The sequence below is a fragment of the Leopardus geoffroyi genome, chromosome B3, assembly GCF_018350155.1.
Source record: "Leopardus geoffroyi isolate Oge1 chromosome B3, O.geoffroyi_Oge1_pat1.0, whole genome shotgun sequence".
NCBI classification, from domain to species: domain Eukaryota; kingdom Metazoa; phylum Chordata; class Mammalia; order Carnivora; family Felidae; genus Leopardus; species Leopardus geoffroyi.
The window spans coordinates 115,087,718-115,109,307 of record NC_059337.1 but is presented as its reverse complement, the minus strand read 5'-3'; the positions used below and the strand labels follow the sequence as shown (position 1 = coordinate 115,109,307).

At 40.2% G+C, this 21,590-nt stretch overlaps 1 protein-coding gene and 1 long non-coding RNA gene across 7 annotated transcripts in view; one reads left to right on the top strand and one right to left on the bottom strand.

Annotated features, from left to right (window-relative positions):
* EXD2 (exonuclease 3'-5' domain containing 2) overlaps positions 1–21,590 on the bottom strand; it is an 88,515-nt gene that overhangs the window by 40,461 nt on the left and 26,464 nt on the right. Inside the window, exons 1-2 of one of the 3 annotated variants that reach the window (XM_045448113.1) lie at positions 11,739–11,823; positions 2,012–2,161 (exon numbers count right to left, since the gene is read on the bottom strand). The exons of 1 other annotated variant lie outside the window; for it this stretch is intronic. The gene's annotated coding sequence lies outside the window, so the exon portion shown is untranslated. Of the gene's footprint in view, positions 1–2,011; positions 2,162–11,738; positions 11,852–21,590 lie in introns of those variants that run through there. One more of the 3 variants, XM_045448111.1, reaches the window with a different exon arrangement.
* LOC123581966 lies at positions 12,367–19,307 on the top strand. 4 transcript variants are annotated; one of them, XR_006704116.1, is made up of 3 exons: positions 12,367–12,377; positions 16,519–16,524; positions 19,156–19,307. It is a non-coding gene; the product is annotated as an uncharacterized LOC123581966 (long non-coding RNA). The 4 variants fall into 4 exon arrangements; XR_006704115.1 differs by having other exon boundaries at positions 19,132–19,307; XR_006704114.1 differs by having other exon boundaries at positions 19,129–19,307.

The following is a 21,590-nucleotide window of genomic DNA, read 5'->3' as shown; positions in this document are numbered from 1 at the left end:
CTTACATAACGACAGTAAATGTGTAACAATAAATGGTAAGTGGCTGTTAGCCTCAGTCACACAGGGCGATCATGAGGCAGACACCGTTTGGCACAAAGTAATTGATCCCATTTGGGAAGCAGGCCCAGTGTAGTCATATAACGCCATTATTCAAGGGAAGTCAGGTATCTAAATTTTATGTGAAATGTCCCTATTTTTAAATATCAGCAACAAATTCACTGTGCCAGCCAAACAAAAACACTCTGGGCTCCGTGCCACCCACCTGTGGATTCTGGCCTACAATCTATATTGCCCAAAGACACAGTGACCTGCTAGACACTGCCTACACTTTTCTATGGCCGAGAGTTTCCCACTGAAGGTGTACTATTTTTATCATCTTTCAAAGCTTCAATAATAATTTTTTTAAGTTTATTTATTCGTTTTGGCAGGGGAAGAGCAGAGAGAGAGGGACAGGGAGAGAAACCCAAGCAGGTTCCGTGCTGTCAGCGCAGAACCCAACATGGGGCTCGAACACACGAACCACAAGATCATGCCAAGATCAAGAGTTGGATGCCTAACTGACTGAACCACCCAGGCACTCCAATAACAATTATTTTTTAAATAATTTAATAGTTACAACAACCCTGGGCTATAATCATGTAGGCATGGATTAACCGGGGGGGGGGGGGGGGGGATAAAAAATGAAATCACACAATTATTACACTGCTAATGAAAACAAGAAAATAGCTGTGTTATTTTTAAAATATTTACTTTATTGCAGAAGTACTAAGTGCTAAGTACTCATGTACTTTCTCCAGTACTTTTACTGAAGGCTTAATGAGATTCAAGAATTTGCACAAATTTCTAGTTAAAATAATCTGAAAAGACGTTTTAAAAAAACAACTCTTCCCTTTCCCACTTTAAACAATACAAAATGCTGGAGAAAACATCAAAAATATAAATGTTTAATAAAGAGTTAAACTCAAAAGAAAGGGAAATCATCAGCTGCCAGAAATGGAAACAGGGAACCCTGGAACTCCTGGGTGGGAGATATGTGGGGGTGGGGGGAGGACACAGACCAGAACTCCTAGCAGCCTCAGTGCTGGGCTTTGTTGCCAGTCCATGGCCAGAAGTCTAGGCCACAGGCCCAGGGCACAGCTGGGACCCGGGAAGTGCTGCCTTGTCCATGAACAGGAAACTGAAAGGGTTCAACTACCATGGTCCAGGCAAGCACCCGCCCAAGGCTGAGAGTATGAACAGAACTCCTCATGAGAAGGCAGATTCTCAGGCCTGCACTGTGAGGCAGTAGAGGGCCCAAATTCACATTATCCTCACAAAAGGAAACTCTAAGTTTTAAAGAAACTAGTTTTAAAGAAACTAAAACTAAGGAGCGCCTACGTGGCTCAGTGGGTTAAGCGTCCAACTTTGGCTGAGGTCATGATCTCACGGTTCGTGAGTTCAAGCCCCATGTCAGGCTCTGTGCTGACAGCTCAGGGCCTGGAGCCTGCTTCGGATTCTATGTCTCCCTCTCGGCCCCTCTTCCACTCGCCCCGTGTCTCTCTCTCTGTCTCTCAAAAATAAACAAACGTTAAAAAAATTGAAAACCAAAGAAACTAAAGCAAAAATGGTTAGAATTTGTGAATTCAGTTGGAATGTGTGTGTGTGTGTGTGTGTGTTTCTACCACCCAGGAAACATGCAGTACTTCCAACAACAGCAGTCCCTAGAAGAGTACTCACAAATGAATCAAAACAAAACAAAAACTTTAAAATACCCTACAGCCAATAAAAATATTTCACATAAGAATCAAACAAAAACATCCATATCTGAAATCTGAAAGGAACTTAAATAACACTCAGTGAAATTAAGGAAAATAAAATCTAAAACATGAACAGGAGACAACATAAAGTAGAAATTCTACATACAAAAAAATACTTGCTAAAATTGTTTAAAAGTTCAATACTCAATAGACAGGTTAAACAGTAGATCAGACAGAGAGAGTTAGTGAATTGAAGATAAATCTGAGGAACTCACCCAGAATGTAGCACAGAGAGAAAGATGTAGAAAACATAGCAGAGACATGGGGGACAGATTGAGAATCTCGACATCCATGTAATGAAGAGTTGAGATGGAGGTCATCAGATTTAGTACAGTCCTCTGAGTCCCAAGCTGGATAAATTAAATCTATCCACAGAAAGACTTGTATAAGTATGTTCATAACAGCTTCATTCATAATAGCCAAACCCTAGAAAAAGTCCACTTGGTACACCCATACAATGGAATACTACTTGGCAATAACAAAAAGAAATGGATTACTGATAAATGCGTGAATCTCAACATTAGGCTGAGTGAAAGAAGCCAGATACAAAAGAGTTACTGTATGGTTCTATTTATACAAAGTTCCAGAACAACTAAAATTAATCTATGGTAGAAAAAGATCTGAACACTAGCTGCCTCTGGGGGGTAGGGTGAGTTACAGGGAAGAGACATTTAAGCTGAACACTGAGTATCAAAAAAAAAAAAAAAAAAAGCCAGTCAGGAAAAATTCTAGGAAAGCGCATTTCAGGCAAGAGAGAACTTTCCAGAATTGTATAACATTCCATGTCTTGATGGGGGCTTGGGTTACCCAGGTGTACATATTTGTCAAATTTTTTTTTCCTGTTGGCCTGCCTGATGAATAATTGTTGATTTATTCATTGTCTATCTTTCCCACCAGACTGTAAACCCCATGAAAACAGGGACCTTACCTGGCTTCTTCAATATTACATATATATGCACACCCACACCCATATATATATATATATATGTATACACACACACACACACACACACTATATATTTACTATATAGTATATACATTATACTATATATAATACTACACATATATGTATATCCAACAATTGCCACACAGATGATAACAATAAATATTCATCGAATGAATACAACTCAATTCCAGGTATTGTATTTTATGATAAATGTCTCTATTTCAATCATCATATTACAAAAATCTGTTTATTCCAGTGAAAAAAGTATTTTTCCCCTTACTGAGTGAGCCTTGGTGCCACAGAGAAGCATTATGGTTCAATACTGGGCTAGAAGTGAGAAAAATCAAATCTTGTGTTATAAGCAGAATGTTTGCGCCCCTCTAAAATCCCTATGTTGAAACTCGCCCCCCCCCCCCAGCCGTGTGGCGGTACTAGGAGATGGAGCCTCTGGAAGCTGATGAGAATGCGGTGAGGTCATGAGGCTGAAGCCCCCGTGGATGGTGTTAGTACCCTATGAAAGCTTGCTTCTCTCTGATTTCTGCCAGTGTGAGAAGTGGAGAGTCTGCCTGTTGGAGGAGGGCTCTTACCAGGACTGACCAGGCCGGCATCCTGATCCTGGACTTCCAGGCTCCAGAACTGTGAGAAATAAATTTTTGTTTTTTATAATTCACCCGGTCTGTGGTATTCTAGTTTTGCAGCCCAAACAGACTAAGATACCTCTCTAAGGGCACGCTCTGGTATCCAAAGCTTTCAGTGCCTCAACATTTCCCCTGACTGAAACAATCTGCTGCTTTTATTTTTTTAAAACTGGACACAGTAATTGAACATCAAATTAATAACAGTAGTTACCGAAGGGTAGTAGGCTTATGAATAACTTTGGTTTTTCAAATTCTATGCAAGTATGTATATTTATTCATAATGAGAAAAATACTTTTTTTAATTCATGATTTTCAGAGATAGGCCGTGTAAATATCCCACTCAACACTTAAGACGTGATTATATTCCTGAAATAAATCACATTTTAATGAATGAAACAAATATGTTAACATATTCAGGGAGCAGCTTCAGGTAGAGGGTAAGGAGATGGGCCCTAGAGTCAAATACCTTGGGTTGAAACACAGCCCCTGCCACTTACTAGCTATAGAACTTTGGGCAATTCCCCGAACTTCTTGTCTAAGTGTCAGCTGAACTTCTCTAAGTCTCACTTTCCTCACTGGCAAAATGGGAAAGATAGTCTCTACAACACGGGATTGGCTAGGACATTAGGGTCCAATAAATGCCAGTTCTTACTAGATACCACAGAACTCCTATTAAAGGAAATCAACGAATTATAGAGTTAAAATTTAGAAGGCGAATTAAGCTCTTGCACAAGTCAAGAATCCTTTCCGTGCTAGTCTTAACAGATCTTGACCTGGTCTCTACCTGAATCCTTCTAGGAACAGAGTGCAGTACCTTAAGGGGAGTTTTTGTTGAAAGTCCTTGTATTTTGCAAAAGTCCCCTACTTAGAAATTGCTCTCTTTGATGTTCAGTCCAGCCTCTGCAGTGACGACAGTGTTTACTCCCTCCTCAGAGCTTGTGAAATACGTAAAGACAGCTCTTAGGACTCCCCTTAGAACATTCTTCTTAATCTAAGCAGCCTTCCAGTGACCTGGGAAGGTCTTCGTTGTGGGCAGATACCTCTGAACACCTCCAAGTTTGTCAATGGATCTCTTAAAATGTGGCACCCAGGTCAGCACTCAGTACTTGAGATAGGGTCCAACTGGTGTGAATGACACTGGTACTATTACTTCCTAGGGTCTGGGCCCTATATTTTGTGGATGCTGTACCAAATGATTTGTTTTTGAGTACAAGAAACCCAATGGTGGGTCACATAAAGCTTGTGGATTTAAATTAAAATTCACAGATACCAAAACGAGTTCCCCACTTCATATATTTATGATTTATATTTTGCACTGAAATCCAAAACTTTGCATTTCTTTCAAATTTCATCTTGTTTGTTTCAGCCAAATGTCCAAATGTTTCATCCTCTGAGACCAATCTGCATCCTGATTGTGCATTCCCTCTCAACTTAAACATCATTTTGCATAGATAAGTGAATTTTTGTTTTCAAAGAAAATAACATCTTCTCACGTGTTTTTACTCATTTTTTCCATTTTCTTTTGCATTTCACACTATCTCCGTATTTCATGACATTAAAATAAGATGACATTAAAGTAGAAAAAGCTTTACAAAATATTACTGATTTGCTTCCATTGAGAAGGACTCCCTCAGATATGAAGTTCCCAGGCATATGGTAAGATTCCCGACTTATTCTTTGTCATATGTGGCCCACGTAAAAGAAAGGCCTCACAGGGAAATTGGAAGGAGCAAGCAGGAGGGAACTCTTGACAACATTCAAAAAACGTATAAACCCATTTTTACACGGAGAGGTTTTGTGCAGGTTTTTTCCCGGCCAAAGGATTCGTTCAGCAAAAGTGTATGTAGCACTTTCAGGAAGCCACACATTGCGCCGGACTCTAGGTAAAAAGAGTTAAAAGGCACCGTCTGCTTCCAGAAATGCAGGATTCAGAAAAGGAGACATTCACGTGGTGAGCAAGTTGCCATGCAGTGAGAGAGCACCAACAACAGAAGCACACACAGCACGGGGATGGCCAAAAGGAAGGAGTGCGGGTATTATCAACAGAAACACTCGCTGGGAGAGAGGGCATCTGAGATTCGTGCTGGTGTTAAAAATGAGCACACACTGCCCAGGTGCACACGCAGACAGCAGACAGGCACTCCGGGCAGGGGGCCCAGGGTGTGCGAGGACACGGAAGGCACAGAGCAGCGCAGTATAGGTGAAAAGGTTCAAGCAAATTTAACACATACTGTTAAAAATACAGAATTGTGAAGGCTCAGTACAAAAAAAGTAAAAGTATGTTATTGACAATTTTCACACCGAGTTTTTAAGGTGGACCTTTTTTATTTTAGTAAAATATACTTAACACAAAATTTACCATTTTAACCATTTTTGAAGTGTATGACTCAGGGGCATTAACTACGTTTCACAGTGTTGAGCAGCATCACTACTATTCATTTCTAGAACTTCTTCATCGTCCCAAACACAAACTCTGTACACATTAAACAACAACTTCCCATTCCATCTCTCCCACCCCTAGGAACTTCTATTATAATTTCTATTTATATGACTTCTACATTGCTTTTTCATATGTATGCTGAAATAACAGTTGGACGTACTAGGTTAAATAAAACATGTTATTAAATTAAGTTCGCTTTATTTCTTTTTACATTTTGAATGTGGCTACTAGAAAACTTTATTTATGGGGCTCATATTATATTTGGGCAGTGCTGTGCCAGAGCATAATGTACATATAAGGAAACAGAGACAGATGATGCTGGAATGAGTAGATACAGGTTGAGTCATGAGGGCCCTAAAATTACCTTACAAGATAAAACCTCATGGGTAATGGAGAGCCAGTAACAGACTTATAAGGGGAGTGTCAGCATCAGACTCATATTTCAAAGAACACCATGGTGGCTGTGTCGGTACTAGACTGGAAAAGAGTAAGGCAAGAGACAGGAAGACCTCTGGGAGACTCAACAGTGAACTGGGAAGGGAAGAAGATCCAAATCAGTGCAGAAGAAGGCAGAACGAAAAAGGGCCATGGTGGGGGTGGGGGGTGGCACCTGGCTGGCTCAGTCACGGGAAGAGCATGCGACTCTTGATCTCGGGGCCATGAGTTCAAGCCTCATACTGGAGGTAGAGCTTACATTAAAAAGAAAAAGAAAAAGAGAAAGAAAGAAAAAAAAAAAAAAAAAGGAACCATGTATCCTAACAGAATGGCTGCATTAGTATCACCTACATAAGGAGAAAAGTCATAAATTTTACAACTTATCATTTTGAAAGTTCGATGAATATAAAATCAATAGCTTTCCAAACCCACTATAAGAATATAAAGAAAAATTCACTCATAATAACAACATACACTTTTTATTTTTTTAAATTTTTTTTTTCAACGTTTATTTATTTTTGGGACAGAGAGAGACAAAGCATGAACGGGGGAGGGGCAGAGAGAGAGGGAGACACAGAATCGAAAACAGGCTCCAGGCTCTGAGCCATCAGCCCATAGCCTGACGCGGGGCTCGAACTCACGGACCGCGAGATCATGACCTGGCTGAAGTCGGACGCTTAACCGACTGCGCCACCCAGGCGCCCCAACAACATACACTTTTTAAAAACAACACACAAAACAACCACACACACACACACACACACACACACACACACACACACACACAACCCTAGGCATAAACTCAAAAGAAATGTGCAAGATTGATATGAAGAAAAATAGAAAACTTTACTGAAGATATAGAAGACTGGAGGAGCAGAGATATATCATAGTAGCTATCATATGCAGAGCATGTATCGTGTGCTAAGTATCACATATTATACACAATCAAGTATACATTGCTCATGTAATCCTTTCATCAACTTTCTGCAAAAAGTACTATAACTACTTTTTTTTCATAAGGAGAAGATTGTTTCACAAAAATATTCAAAATAACATATAAATGCAATGCCAACCTAATTTTTGAAAACTCTTTAAAAAATGAATTGACCATCAAGAGAATGAAAAGACAACCCTAGGATGGGAGAAAATATTTGCAAAGCATATATCTGGCAAAAGCATGTATCTCAAATATATAAAGAACTCTTACAATTCAATAATAAAAAAAGACAAATTGGTTAAAAACAGGCAAGGATCTGAACAGACATTTCTTCAAAGAAGACATACATATGGACAATAAGCACTTGAAAAGCTATTGTGGAAATACAAATCAAAACCACAATGAGATACCACTTCACACCCACTAGAATGGCTCTAATCAAAAAGACAGATAATAAATAAGTGCTAGCAATAATATGGAGAAATTAGAATGCTCGCACATTGCTGGTAGGAATATAAAATGGTGCAGCTGCTTTGAAAAACAGTCTGGCAGTTCCTCAAATGGTTAAACATAGGGATGCTTGGGGCACCTGGGTGGCTCAGTCAATTAAGCGTCCGACTTCAGCTCAGGTCATGATCTCACGGTTCGTGGGTTCGAGCCCCATGTCAGGCTCTGTGCTGACAGCTCAGAGCCTGGAGTCTGCTTCGGATTCTGTGTCTCCCTCTCTCTGCTCCTCCCCCACTCATGCTCTGTGTCTCTCTCTCTCTCTCTCTCTCTCTCCTTCAAAAATAAATAACAATATTAAAAAAAAATAAATAGGGATGCCATATGATCCAGCAATTCCACTGCTAGGTATATACCCAAGAAGAATGAAAACATACTTAAGGGCATTATTCATAATAGCCAAAAAGTGGAAACAGTGTATATGTCCTTCAGCTGATGTAGATAAATAAAATATACCATTTCCATAATGTTATGGGTTGAATTGTGCCCCTGAAAAAGATATGTTGACGTCCCAGGGGTACCTGTGAATGTAACTTTATTGAAAATTAGGTCTTTGCACACATAATCAAGTTAAAACAAGGTCATACTGGAGTAGTGTGGGCCTTTAATCCAATAGGACTGGTGTCCTTAAATGGAGAAGAGACACAGAAACAGGCTCCCACAGAGAGATTTAGCATGTAAAGACAGACCCTCAGGGAAGAAGACCATGTGAAGGCAGAAGCAGGCCAAGGAATGCCAAGGATTGCCAGCAACTACCAGAAGCTAAGAAGAGGCAAGAAAGGATTCTCCCCCTGAGCCTCAGAGACAGAGTAGCCTTCCTTACACCTTGGTTTTGGACTTTCTAGCCTCCAGAACTGTGAGAGAATACATTTGTGTTAGTTTAAGCTACCCAGTTTGTGTTACTTTGTTACTGTAGTCCTAGGAAACAAACACACCATAGGATGGAATTCTATTCAGGGGTAAAAAAAAAAAAAAAAAAAAAATGATGAGTACTGATACATTCCACAACATGGATGAGACTTGAAAACATTATGCCCAGTGAAAGAAGCCTGTCACAAGATACCACAAATTGTATGATTCCATTTATACAAAATATTCAGATCTATAAAGGCAGAAAGATTAGTGGTTGCCTAGGGCTCAGGTACTGGGGAATGAAATGGGGAATGACTGCTAACTGGCACAGGTTTCTTTTTGGGGTGATGAAAATGTTCCAAAATTAGATTGTGGTGATGGCTGCACAACTGTGAATACACACAAAAAAAACCCACTGAAGTGTATACTTTAAACAATGAGTTATATAAATTACATCTCAATAAAGCCATTTTAAAAAAACTTGACAAGCTAATTCTAAAAGTCAGGAAAAGAAATTCTAAGATTAGCCCCACAAATGTTTTTTAAATGAGTATGTGAGCTGAAAAAGTATATGAGTTTCAATAAAATGACAGTAATAATATAAGGGAGTATTTATCCCACTAGATATCAAAGTATGTATTGAACATAGGATACTGTGGAATTGGTCCTGCAAAACAGAAAACCAGGCCACAAAGCAGAAGGGAGTCCAGAAACAGACTGTGGGTGTGAGAAAGTAGTAAATGATAAACGTGACATTTTAGATTAATGGGTCAAGGATAGATTTAATATTCAGAGTGATACTGTTGGGAAAATGATAATTATGCACTCACCATTCACACACACACACATACACACTGGATGTGTGTGAGGAATTAAAGAAAAACTCAAACATACAAGAATTTATAGAAGAGAATATACTCATAAGAGGAAAACCTAGAGGCACCTGGGTGGCCTAGTCAGTTGAGCATCTGACTTCAGCTTAGGTCATGATCTCATGGTTCACGAGTTGAAGCTCCGCATTGGGTTCTGAGCTGACAGCTCAGAGCCTGGAACCTGCTTCGGATTCTGTGTCTCCCTCTCTCTCTGCCTCTCCCCCGCTTGCACTATGTCTCTCACAAAAATAAACATTAAAAAAAAAGAGAGAGAGAAAACCCTATTGTGCCTTAGGGTAAAACAGGGCTCTTCAACCTCAATACCACTGACATTTTAGTCCAGAACAATTCTTTGTTATGGAGGGTTTTCCTGTGTATTGTAAGATGTTTAGCAGCATCTGTAGTTTCCGCTCAGTAGATGACCCCCGTTAGACAACCAAAAAATGTCTCCTCACATTGCCAAATGGTCCCTGGAAGGCAAAATATCTCCCACTGGAGAACCACTCAGATAGGGAATGAGAGCCACAAAATACAAAATACACATAGTGAAAGACAGATACGTTCAAATGTCTATGGTTCGACAAAGTGCCATACAGTTAAAAGGCAAGAATCAACATTAAAAAAGCACTAAGTTAGGAATAAATACTTAAAACAGATATAAATGACAAAAGATTGATATCCAGAATACATAAAACTCTACCATATATTAAAAAAAAAAAAAACAATAAAAACGAGACATTTCTCAAAACAGGAAATGCAAATAGCCAACAATCATGAAAAGATTCCCAGTCTCACTGGTAACTAGGTAAGTACAAATTAAAACACCAATTAGAATCATTTTTCACCCATTAGATGGGCAAAAATGAAAAAGATTGATAGCATCACATGTTTAAAAGAGCTAGGGAAACAGACATCATTATACACTGGTGGTGGGCAGTTTAGCCTTAGATGTCCACACCCTCCCACCTAGCAATTCAATCTGCAGGTTTGAAATGTTCACATGGGCACACAGACACATTTGGAAGGATGTTCTCTGCCTCACTGTGTCTAACTGTAAACAATCTATGGAACTTCTCATACTGTGAAATCTTAATATACCATGGAATTTACAGAGCAAGTAGAATAAGGTAGGTCTCTCTACATATGGACAAATAAAAAGTTCCAAGGCCCATTTTTAAGTATAAAAAATCAAGTTGCTGAATAGGTACAATATGCTGCATTTGTAAAGTATGTCAGTAAAAATTTAACATGAAATCTTACATGCATGTAACTTATATGAACAAACACTTGTCAATAAATGTAAAGAAAGAGAAACACACACACACACACACACACACATCCTAAACTGGTAACAGTTCTTACTTTAGGGCTAAGAAATTAAAAAAGATGGAGATGGAAAGAGACCAAATATCCATTTTAAATTTCTTACATGATTTTTTTTTTTAGGACCGTATGCATGGACTGCAACTAAAATAAACATAAAAGAATAAATACATTTTTTAAAACTAACTGAACTTGACCAAAACCAATCATTACTTCCCCCAATAAACTGCTTGTCTCCCGCACTTCCTAATTCTGATAATTAACAAAATCTTCCCGGGAGGTTCCTTCTAACCATGTAATACAATTTTTAAAATACGGTAAAAGTAATGTAATGGGCACCTAAGAGAGTTTGCGTCCAATCAGTATATCAAAAGCTTAGAAAGGGCTGGGTTTGCTTTTCTTTTAAAGAGCAAGGCTCAATTGTGCACTAACCACTAGGGTTCTAGTTTTGATCCCAGGGATGCGAGAAAAGAGGTGGCTCCCAGCAAGGCCCAGAGCAGCGGGTGTGGTCTGGGAGGAAAGGGGTGGTAACAGCAGAGGCGGGGGCAGGTCCCCACGAACCTCGGGGAGTAACTGTCACTGTGGCCGCGTGGAACACGCAGCGGCGCCCAAGGAGTTGCCAGGTGCTGTGGTCGGTGCCTCCTTTTGAGCTGACTGGGTCTAGAAACCATGAAGGTTTGGTACGTGCTCCTAAAGAGAGACGAAGGGAGTTCGAGAGGGCGCGTGGGTGGCCGCGGCCCGGGACGAGAGCCCTCGTCGCACACCTGGCTGCTGAACCGCCGCGGGGCAGGGGAGCGAGGAGGCCGCGCCGGGTAGGGGAAGAAGGAAGGGCTGGGCCAAGTCGCTTGGGGACGGCGGGGTCCGCGCAATAAGTCGCCCCCGCAAACAGTGACATCGCCGGCTCCACAACCCTTCCCCTCAATCGGCACTGGAAACCCCCTCCTTCCCTCGCAGAGGCGGGTGAAAGGCCTCGCGGGTCCCTGATCCTCACTCACCTGCGACCGGGACCCAAACAGAACACCTGCGGCACCTCACGCTGAAGAGCTGGAACCCTCCACCGCCACCTGCGCGCACCCACCCGGATCCACTAGGGCCGAAGCCACTTCCGGTCCTGCGACGGGCTAGGAGGATGTAATCCCAGCCGGTGTGTACAAATGGGCGACGCCATATTGTACGGTAGCTGCTAGGGCAGCTGTGCCCGCCCCAGTTTCTCCAGTGCTGAACAAAGGATCTGTTAAAATTGGAAAGGCTTATCGTCTCTTCAGAAAAGGGTATTTGTGTTTTTGTTTCTGGGGTGGTATTTTTGTTTGTTTTGATTTGGGTTTTGAAAGGAGTGGCCTCTGGAACCCTCTCAAATGCAATATGGAACATCTAATTGTTATTACTAATTAGCTCCAGTAATGCTACTCTACTGCTCTAATTTTCTTAACTGTTAAATGATAAAGGTAAATAAGACAGACACTTGTTTAAATAATGTATTCCTGAGTAGCAGTGCATTTTCTACCATTGCCATTACAATAATTACGCCATCTTGTATAACAATAACCACAATACCTTGTGTTTATATTTAAAATCATTCATTCAACCGGTCTTTATCAGCAACTATTATATTTGAAGAAGCTAATGTGTGCTCTGTGTTGTTATTTTGTCATAGAATGTGTAACGGAAGGAGAAATGCGATGTGCATAAACAATGTAAAGTACAATAATAGATGCCATTGTTGACTGTGTACATGCACTGTGCTAGAAACTTTGCAAATTGTTTTATGTATTTTATCTCATTTAATCCTCACAACAACCTCCTGAAACAGTACTATTATCAGTGACATTTTACATAAAATGGAGAAAGGTTAAATAAATTTCTCAAGGTGGCAGCAAGTAAGCATTGGAGCTGTGAATCAAACCTCGGTATATCTTCTTACAAAGCATGTTGCCCTCATTCTCTAGATTATATTGCCTCCTGTAAAGGAAAAGAAGTTCTAAGTTCCTTTAGGTAAGTACCCATAAGGGGGAAATCTATGGCAGATGTAGAGGATTAACTCCCTGCATTTTAATCTGCTCCATCCAGAAACATCTAAAATAACAAACAAAAAAGTTAAAAGGAAATGCAAATTAAAACCACAATGAGAGACCATACCCACCAGAAAGACTAAAATGAAAAAGACACAAAACGCCAAGGATTGACAAGGTTGTGGAGCAACCAGAGCTCTCATATGCTTCCAAGGGTAAATAAATGGGTACCATCACTTTGTTAAACTGTTTGGCAGGATCAACTAAAGCTGAATATATGCATAGCCTCTGTCCCAACAGTTTCACTCCTAGGTATAAGCCCAACAAAAATGTGTACATATGTTCACTGAACGGACATATACAAAAAAACCCATACTCATGTTGGCAACGGCCCTAAACTGGAAACTACCCAAATATCCATGCTGTTAGAAGTCAACGTAGAGTAATGACTCTGGAAGAGAGCATGAGGAGGCTCATGAAGTGCTGATAACGTTCTGTTTCTTAATCTGAGTGCTGGTGTACATGTGTGTTCACGTTACATATTTGTGGACACTTTCCTGGATGCATATACACTTCAATAAAAAGGTTTTTTTTTTTAAATAAATGAAAGTAAAGGAGTGAAAAGTTTATAAACCCAAAGAAGAAAAAGAATAGGAATGGAGAGGGGCACCTGGGTGGCTCAGTTGGTTAAGCATCCGACTTTGGCTCAGGTCATGATCTCATAGCTCGTGAGTTCGAGCCCCACATCGGGCTTTGTGCTGACAGCTCGGAGTCTGGAGCCTCCTTCAGATTCTGTGTCTCCCTCTCTCTCTGCTCCAACCCACTTGCATTCTGTCTCTGTCTCTCTCAAAAATAAATAAACATTAAAAAAGAATTTAAGAATAGGAATGGAGTTAATAGCAGACAAATCTCAGTGTAATTTTATAAGACATAAATTTGATTGGAATGACAGAATATTGACATTTGAGGAATCCCATTGAGGAGGAGCAGAATACATGACACCAACATATGCCATTTTGACATGTGGATTATTTTGAACTAAAGGCAATTAAGACCCAACAGGTTTAAGGGAAAGTTTTACCTGTCTTTTAACTACATAAAGAATTTAAAATGGGGGTCTGGCTCAGAAAGAGACTTATTACCAGAGATAACTTTTAATAACTTTTAATGTACGGCAGGGCAAATATCTAATTACCAAATACCTGCTCTTCTTATTGTCCTGGGAGTTCCCCTTCTCCCATTTGAATCCCCAGGCCTATTCTATTCTATTCTATTCTATTCTATTCTATTCTATTCTATTCTATTCTTTAACTTAAGATGGCATTTAAGCCTCAATTGCCTGACTTGTCCTTGGGTCTCATTCTTATAGGACTCTCAATTTGTTTTCTTCTGTTAATCTGTCTTATGTCAATTTAATTAATAGACCAGCTAGAAGAATCTAGAAGGGTAGAGGAAACAAATTTTCTTCCCCTACACCATAATAAATTGTTTAGGTCCTACATTGAAGTTCCAACCCAACAAGCCCCATCTGTGCATAAAGGATTCCCAGTCAGCTTTTTAGTACCTCATTCTTTGGCTTAGTCTGTGTGGACTATTGTAACACAATGCCATTGACTAGGTGGCTTATAAACAATAGGAATTTAGGGGTGCCTGGGTGGCTTAGTCTGTTAAGCGTCCAACTTCAGCTCAGGTCATGATCTCACCATTCAGGAGTTTGAGCCCTGTGTCAGGTTCTGTGCTGACAGCTCAGAGCCTGAAGCCTGCTTCGGATTCTCTGTCTTCCTTTCTCTCTGCTCCTCCCCTGCTCATGCTTTGTCTCTCAAAAATAAATAAACATTGAAAAAAAAACATAAATTTATTTCTCATAGTTTTGGGGCAGGGAAGTCCATGATCAAGGTGCTGACAGATTTTTTTTTGTCTGGTGAGTGCCTGCCACCTAGTTTATAGACTGCTGTCTTTTCATTGTGCCCTCACTTGGCCAAGAGATAAGAAGCTCTTGTGGGCCTCTTTTATAAGTTGCTAATCTCATTCATGAGGTTCCACTCTCATGACCTAATCACCTCCCAAAGTCCCCACCTCCTGATATCATTATACTGGAAGTTAGTTTTCAACATATGGATTTTGAGAAGACACAACACATTCAGTCAATAACATCTACATAGCTAAATATATCCAAGAATCACCAGTTATTGCTGGAGTATCTCCAACACCATTAATTAACAGTTTCTAAGGAACACGTATAGAACTCTGCATCCAGCATTTTGAGAACACAAATACTTTTAAAACTTATCAGGAAGGGGATGAGCTAAATGGGTGATGCCATTAAGGAGGGCACTTGTTGGGATGAGCACTGGGTGTCATATGTAAGTGACAAATCACTGGGTTCTACTCCTGAAACTAATAGAACATTGTTAACTAACTTGAATTTAAATAAGGTAATTAAAAAAAAATAAAGGACAATGAAGCAGCAACAAAAAAACAAATAAACAAAACAAAACTTACAAAGAAGACTTAAGAAAATTAACTTTTATTTAGACCATTGAGCAATTTACTACAAATTGCATAAAATTGCTATCATACAGATCTCATTCTCTGATCTTAGTACAATTAAGCTAGAAGTCAATAACAAAATTATTTTTAAAACTCTATATATTTGAAGATTTAAAAAAATCTTAATAACTGAAAGACCAAAGAAAAAATCCCAGTGGAAATAAAGTTATAATAATAGATTCGAGAGGTAATAAAAATACTATATATGAAAATTTATAGGATGCAGGCAAATTAATAACCTTATATGCTTTTACACTCTAAAATAAGAAAAACTAAAAATTAAATATGTAAGTGATCATCCTAATACAGTAGAAGAAACAAAAAACATAAATCCAAAATAGTAGGAAGGAAGAAGATAAAGATCAGAGAATAAATTAATAAAATAGAAAAAGATGTGATAGATGAACAAAAGAACTAAAGTTAGATATTTGAAAAGACTAATAAAACAAGTTCCTGTGAGATTGATCTAGATAAAAGAGAAGTAGCAACAAATAAGTAATGTTTATTTAAGGGGGGATATAAAATAAGCAGAGATTTAAGAAACTGCAAAATATGATGAACAACTTTATGCCAAAAAAATGATTAGACAAGAGAATGAAAAGATAGGCCACAGATTGAGAGGATACATCTGCAAACACTTATCTAATAAAAGACTATTATCCAGAATATACAAGGATATTTTGAAACTCAACAACCCAATTAAAAAGTAACCAAAAGTGGGGCTCCTGGATGGCTCAGTTGGTTAAGTGTCCCACTTCAGCTCAGGTCATGGTCTCATAGTTTGTGAATTTGAGCCCCATATCAGGTGAGCTCGACCCCTTCAGGATTCTCTCTCTCCCTCTCTCTCTGCCCCTCACTCACCCTTGTGCTCTCTCTCTCTCTCTCAAAAATAAAAAATAAAAAAATTAAGTGACCAAAAGATTTGAATAGACACCTCACTGAATAAGATATAGGCTATCCAAATAAGCAGATGAAAAGATGTTCAACATTATATGTTACTAGGAAATTGTAAATTAAAACAACAATTAGAGGGGCGCCTGGGTGGATCAATCAGTTGAGCGTCAGACTCATGATTTCTTTTTTTTTTTTTTAATTTTTTTTTTTAACGTTTATTTTTGAGACAGAGAGAGACAGAGCATGAACGGGGGGAGGGGCAGAGAGAGAGGGAGACACAGAATCGGAAACAGGCTCCAGGCTCTGAGCCATCAGCCCAGAGCCCGATGTGGGGCTCGAACTCACGGACCGCGAGATCGTGACCTGAGCTGCAGTCGGACGCTTAACCGACTGTGCCACCCAGGCGCCCCCAGACTCATGATTTCTGCTCAGGTCATCATCCCAAGGTCATGGGATCAAGTCCCACATCAGGCTCTGTGTTGAGATTAAGATTCTCTCTCTCTCCCTCTGCCCCTCTTCCTCTCTCTCCCTCTCCCTCTGCCCCTCTTCCTCTCTGTCTCTCTCAACAACAACAATTAGATAACATCATCTCATTGAATGGCTAAATCATTTTAGAATGGCTAAAATTCAAACACTGATAACACCAAATGGTGATGAGGATATGGAGCAACAGGAACTTTCATTCATTACTGGTGGGAATGCAAAATGGTGCAGCCCCTTCTAAAGATATTTGGCAGTTTTTTACAAAGCTAAATATAGTTTTACTATATGATCCAGAAATCATGCTCCTAGGTTTTGCTCAAATGAGTGAAAACTTAAGTCCACACAGAAACCTACACACAAATGTTTATAGCAGCTTTAGTCATCAATTGAAGGCAACCAAGACGTTCTTCGATAGGTGAATGTATAACCAAACTGTGGCACATCCATACAGTGGGATGTTATTCAGCAATAAAAAGAAATGAGCTATCAAGCCACAAAAAGACATAGAGGAATCTTAAGTGCATATTGCTAAGTGAATGAGGCCAGTCTGAGAAGGGTACATACTGTATGTCTCCAACTATATGACATTATAAAAAAGGCAAAACTGTGGCAACAGTAAAAAGATCAGTGGTTGCTAGGCGTTCCTGGGGAGGAAAGGAGGGGTGCATAGGTGGAGCACAGAGGATTTTTTAGGGCAGTGAAACTATTCTGTATGATACTGTAATGGGGGATACATGACATTATGCATGTATCAAAACCCATATAGAATTGTGCAACACAAAGGGAAAACACTAAAATAAACTATATTCTTTAGTTGGTTAGTCAGTTGAAACAAATGTACCACACCAGTGCAAAATTTAATAGTAGGGGGAACTGTATGTGTATGTGTGTATTGGGGTGGGGGGAGTAGTGTATGGGAACACTCTAGTTTCTGTTCAAATTTTCTGTAAACCTAAAACTGTCCTAGGAATAAAGTCAATTCATTTTAGAATATTGTGCCATGAGCTGCTTGATTTAGAATATTGTGCCATGAGCTGCATTTCTAAAAATGCTTTATTCATTTATTCATTGATTTTGAGGACAACTTAATTCCAAACCCTGGGATGTCATAGACAGAAAATTCAAGAGGAACAATGGCAGGAAATGCCAGTGGCCTACCCAATATCTCCATTCTCCCCTCTGCCTAGTAGCAAAAGTCAGGGGGCATTTAAAAAATACATTTAAGCTTTCTGCCCGTGGACAGTGCTGAGGAAGCATCATTAAAGTCTCCCCTCCCACCACTGTCATGTCTTAAGTCAGAGTCTCCCAAAGAGCCTGAACAGCTACCGAAGCTTTTCATTGGAGGTTTGAGCTTTGAAACAACCGGTTAGAGTCTGAGGAGCCATTTTGAGCAATGGGGAACGCTTACGGACTATGTGGTTATGAGAGATCCAAACACCAAGCACTCCAGAGGTGTTTGGGTTCGTCATGTATGCCACTGTGGAAGAGGTGGATGCAGCCACGAGTGCAAGGCCACACAAGGTAGATGGAAGAGTTGTGGAACCAAAGAGGGCTGTCTCCAGAGAAGATTCTCAAAGACCTGGTGCCCACTTAACTGTGAAAAAGATTTTTGTTGGTGGCATTGAAGGAGACACTGAAGAACATCATCCAAGAGGGCGCCTGGGTGGCTCAGTTGGTTGGGCGTCCGACTGCAGCTCAGGGCATGATCTCGCAGTTTGTGAGTTCGAGCCTTGTGTCGGGCTCTGTACTCACAGCTCAGAGCCTGAAGCCTGCTTCAGATTCTGTGTCTCCCTCTCTCTGTCCCTCCGCAACTCATGCTCTGTCTCTCTCTGTCTCTCAAAAATAAGTAAATGTTAAAAAAAAATTTAAGAACATCATCCAAGAGATTATTTTGAACAGTATGGGAAAATTGGAGTGACTGAAATCATGACTAACTGAGGCAGTGGCAAAAAGAGAGGTTTGCTTTTATAGCATTTGATGACCATGACTCTATAGACAAGATTGTCATTCAAAAATACCATACTGTGAATGGTCACATTTGTGAAGTAAGGAGAACTCTGTCTAAGAAAGAGATGGCTAGTGCTTCATCCAGCCAAAGAGGTCAAAGTGGCTCTGGAAACTTTGGTGGTGGTCGTGGAGGTGGTTTTGGTGGGAATAACTTTGGTCATGGAGGAAGCTTCAGTGGGTGAGGTAGCTTTGGTGGCAATCAAAGGGGTAGTGGATATGGTGGCAGTGGGGATGGCTATGGGTGGCAGTGGGGATTTGGTAACGATGGAAGCAACTTTGGAGGTGGTGAAAGCTATAATGATTTTGGCAATTACAACAATGAATCTTCAAATTTTGGACCCATGAAAGGAGGAAATCTTGGAGGCAGAAGCCCTGGCCCCTATGGTGGTGGAGGCCAGTACTTTGTCAAACCATGAAACCAAGGTGGCTACGGTGGTTCCAGCAGCAGTGGCTATGGCAGTGGCAGAAGGTTTTAATTACAGCCAGGAAACAAAGCTTAGCAGGAGAGGAGAGCCAGAGAAGTGACAGGGAAGCTACAGGTTACAACAGATTTGTGAACTCAGCCAAGCACAGTGGTGGCAGGGCCTAACTGCTACAAAGAAGACATGTTTTAGACAATACTCGTGTATGGGCAAAAAACTCAAGACTGTATTTGTGACTAATTGTATAACATGTTATTTTAGTTTCTGTTCTATGGAAAGTGTAAAGCATTCCAACAAATGGTTTTAACGTAGATTGTTTTTTTGTGCCCATGCTATTGATTGCTAAATGTAATAGTCTGATCATGATGTTGAATATATGTGTCTTTAAAAAAAATTTTTTTAAATTGCATTTAAAAATGCACTTAAGGGGCGCCTGGGTGGCGCAGTCGGTTAAGCGTCCGACTTCAGCCAGGTCACGATCTCGCGGTCCGTGAGTTCAAGCCCCGCGTCGGGCTCTGGGCTGATGGCTCAGAGCCTGGAGCCTGTTTCCGATTCTGTGTCTTCCTCTCTCTCTGCCCCTCCCCCGTTCATGCTCTGTCTCTCTCTGTCCCAAAAATAAATAAACGTTGGAAAAAAAAATTTTTTTTTAAAAAAAGAAAATAAACTAATTTTTACAAAAGAAATTTTAATGTTTATTTTTTAAGAGAGAGAGAGAGAGAGAGAGAGAGCGTGAGTGAGGGAGGGGCAGAGAGAGAGAGGGAGACACAGAATCCGAAGCAGGCTCCAGGCTCCGAGCTGTCAGCATAGAGCCCGACACAGGGCTGGAACTCATCAACTGTGAGATCATGACCTGAGCCCAAGTCAGACATTTAACCCACTGAGCCACCCAGGTGCCCCAAAAAATAAACTAATTTTTTAAGCCACTACAGTGAAGTCTTTGTTACCAGCAATGAAACCCAATCCCTAACTGATACATGAAATGAAAGGTATTAATACTGAATGCATACCACACAAGTTGACTAAAACTGGCTGGCTCAGTCGGTAGAACATGCAGCTCTTGATCTTGGGGTTGTGAGTTCGAGCCCCACATTGGATGTAGAGATTACTTAAAAATAACATCTTAAAAACAAACAAACAAACAAACAAACAAACAAAAACCCTGTTGAATACAGGGCCCAGCCTTGAAGATACACAATAAAGGTGAAAACAAAACACCTTTATTGGATTTGTTTAGTGTGTTGGAGATAAAGGTCAAAGCTTAGAGGAACCACTAAAGAGGCTCTTTCTGAAAATCCTATTTCCTTCCATCAAAATTCTATCTATCCTTTCTGTCCACTGATCCCTTCTATAAACTTTTGTAATATTATTAGGTACTATACAGATTATAAAAATGTGTAGCTATGCACTCAAGAAGCTTACAAGCTAGTTGGAAAGACAAAAAGACGATTTGTTATCAAATGAGAAAAGGTATCCTTTTTTTGGTGGTTTAGAGATATATGGAACTTTTTTCTCTCTTCTAAAGAGCTAGACTGAAACTACTTATTGGAAAAGAAGAAATTCATGAAGACCCTTTAAAATAAGGGTAAGACTGGGGCACCTGGTGTATCAGTCAGTTAAGCATCCAACTCTTTTTTTATTATTATTATTTTAATGCTCATTTATTTTTGAGAGAGAGAGAGACAGAGTGCAAGTGGGAGAGGGGCAGAGAGAGATGGAGACACAGAATCTGAAGCAGGCTCCAGACTCTGAGCCTGTCAGCACAGAGCCCGAAGCAGGGCTCGAACTCACGAACCATGAGATCGAACCATGAGATCCTGACCTGAGCTGAAGTCAGATGCTTAACTGACTGAGCCACCAAGGCATCCCTAAGTGTCCAACTTTTGATTTTGGCTCAGGTGATGATCTCACAGTTTGTGTGATAGCACCCCAAGCTGTCACCACAGAGCCTGCTTGGGATTGTCTTCTCTCCCTCTCTCTGTCTGCACCCCTCCTTGTGCTCGGGCTCTCTCTCTTTCAAAATAAATAAATATATTTTTTAAATGAAATGAAATGAGGGTGAGACTCTCACTGCCATGGGACAAGTTCACCTAACAATAGGGGTTGAAAGGCTGGTGAATCAGCATTCCTTTTGTTTTGTAGTGAGTGGTGCTCATGGAGGTTGAGCTGAACTGCTTCCTAGGGTAAAAGGGTGAGGAATTAGAAAATTCAGGGAGCAATCAGAGATAAAGGGAGGAGTCAGCAAGGCTCCCAGCTTCCTGGGAGAAAGAGAAAGACATCTCAGAGGAGAGACTTTGAGGGAGAAAGAAACGTTTAAAGCATTTGGGGAGTTGAGTTTAAGTTCTTTGGTGTGGGATGTGTACACATAATGTAACCTCATCCTCTATCTCTCATAGGTAAGGCTCAGGAAAGTCAATTGTGTATCATCCTCTAATGTTTTAGTTCCAGTAGATTCTTTGGAGGACTTTGAATGGGTGTTGAATTT